This window comes from Chinchilla lanigera, unplaced genomic scaffold (genome assembly GCF_000276665.1).
Source record: "Chinchilla lanigera isolate Chin_1 unplaced genomic scaffold, ChiLan1.0 scaffold00044, whole genome shotgun sequence".
Taxonomy (NCBI): Eukaryota; Metazoa; Chordata; class Mammalia; order Rodentia; family Chinchillidae; genus Chinchilla; species Chinchilla lanigera.
Window position 1 is genome coordinate 13,534,216 of NW_004955445.1, and position 2,715 is coordinate 13,536,930.

Sequence of the window (2,715 nt, forward strand, 5' to 3'; positions counted from 1 at the left end):
AAATAAATAAATAAATAAATAAATAAATAAAGGGAGAGGGCTGGGGATGTGGCTCAGTGGTAGAGCTCTTTCCTTGCATGCACAAGACCATGGGTTTGATCCCCAGCACCACCAAAATAGTAAGTAAATAAAGGAAGAGAAAAAAGGGGAATTTGTCAAAATCCTAAGTTTTTTTTTACTATGTACCAGTCACTGTTCTGTGTATAAATTTTAATTCATAACAATCCTATGAGATATATTAGTATTACCTTCTTTTCGCACATGGGAAAACAGGCAAGATTTCCCCAACCTGGGCTGTCTAATTCCAGAGTCCTCTGAAAGGAAAAAAAAAAAAGAATTGTTTCTCACCACCCTTCTAGTTTCTTTGACTAGGCTACAATAGGGAGGGGTGTGCTATAATTTAAATTAAAATAGTCAGGCATAGTGGCACATACCTGTAATCCTAGCACTTGAGAGGCTGAGGCAGGAGGATCTCCATGAGTTTGAGGCTACCATGGGCTACATAGTGAGTTCAAGTCCAGCCTCCATTGCATAGTGAGAGACTCTGTCTTTAAAAAACCAAAACCAACCAAACAAAATCAGACTGACAGGAGAAAAGTCATATTAAACTACTTACACATCCTTGGGAGTCCCACAAAATAAGGCAGTAATACAAAGGATCAGATGAGTGAAGCTTCCTGAGTTATACAAAGCAATAGGGACCAGGCCTGGTGGTACAAGTGTGTAATCACAGCACTCTGGGAGCCTGAGGCAGGAGGATCACAGATTTAAACCCAGCCTGGGTGACTTAGTGACAGTGAGACTGTCTCAAAATGAAAACTAAAAATAAGGAGGGGGGTGCTCACTGTAAAGGCCTTGGGTTCAAACAAGAGAAAAAAGAAAGGAGTAGGGGCCTGGGACTTCTGGAGGGGTGCGTGGTGATGCAGGTTACTACAAGGTGCAGTAAGGAACTGTACAGTGAATAAAAGTTGTCTTTTTATGCAGATACAGTCTCTCAGGTAGTGAAAGTTATCCGGAGTAGTGCTCTTCCTAATAAAGAATTGTTACTACCAGGTGTGGTGGCACACGCCTGTAATCCCAGCATTCAGGAGGCTGAGGCAGCGCTCAGGAGGCTGAGGCAGGAGGATCATCATGAGTTTGAGGCCAGCCTGGGTTACATAAGTGAATTCAACCAGCCTGCACTACATAGCAAGACCCTGTCTCAAAATTTAAAAAAAATAAAATAAAATAAGCTAATACATATAAAGCTCAGAGAATAGTCCCTGGCACATAAGAACTGTATTACTATTTGCTTGTTTTCATTGTTGGTTTGGTTGTTTAGGTGCTAGGATTGAACCTAGGACCTCCCACTTACTAAGCACAGGCTCTACAATGGAGCTACACCCATAGCCCTTATTATTAGCTATTATTATTATTATTACTTTTTTAAAATTTTTGCATACTTGGAAATGAACCTAAGGCCTTCACACTGAGCTACATCCTCAACATTTTTCATGTTTTAATTTGAGACAGAGGCCAGGCATAGTGGCACATGCTGTAATCCCAGCACTCAGGAGGCTATGGCAAGAGGATCACTGTGCATCTAAGACCAGCCTGGGTTACATAGTGAGTTCAAGGCCAGCTTGAACTATACGAGAGACTTGGTCTTAAAACAACAACAAAACAAAAATGGAGACAAGACTTGCTGAATTGTGTGCGTGGGGGGCGTGTAAATAAATTGGTAAATTGCCCAGGCTGGACTCCAACTTATGATCCTCCTGCCTCAGCCTCCCGGATAACTGGGATTACAGGCATGTACCACGTCTGCTTTACACAGAGCATATATTCTTAATGGATTATTGGTCCCATTTCCAGGCAAGGCAGGACCTGGCCATTTGAATGAGATATTTGCCCAAGGCAAGAGATAGGGAACAGGTTCAGAGTTCACCTGGAACCTAGCACTGACACCAATTGATCAATAATCTATAACCAGAGGAATCAGGAGTCGGTGCCATGAGTCAGGTAGCAGGGAGATCACACTAGAACCGGATGCCATCAGGTGAGGTGACCTCCACAAACGTGTCCCCTCCAGGTATCTTTTTTTTTTTTTTTTTCCCTCCAGTTATCTTATCACCATCTCCTGAGGATAAAATTCCCAACATCCTGGGTGCAGCCAGGAGAATCTCCTGGATGTGGCCTTTGGTTATTCCATCATCTGCCCCACCTAAGGTTCCACCTCAGGGTCTGTCCCTGTGTTGAAAAGACAAGGATCAAATCTATTAAATGCTTAGGGCTCAGCACCAAACTAGATGCAAAACCAACACTGATAAGTAGTCACTTGCCTTTTTTTAACTACTGGCAATCGAACCCAGGGTCTTTGCACTACAACATCCCAGCCCTTTGTTTAAATTCTGAAACAAGGTCTTGCTAATTTCCCAGACTGGGCTCAAACTTGCCATCCTCTCTGCCTCAGCTTCCAGGATGCTGGGATTATAGCAGTGTTCCACCATGCCCAGTGAGGTCACCTGCTGTTCACCCACTTACAGGGCAACCTCCTTAACTTTTTATTTGTTTGTAGTGCTGGGGATCAAACTCTGGGCTGTCAGCACACCAGGCATGAGCTCTGCCGCTAAGCTACATCCCCCTCACACATTTTAAAGACAAGGAAAGTGGGATACACATGCATATAACTTTTCTGAGATAGGGTCTTGCTATATAGTACAGCCTGGTCTTAAA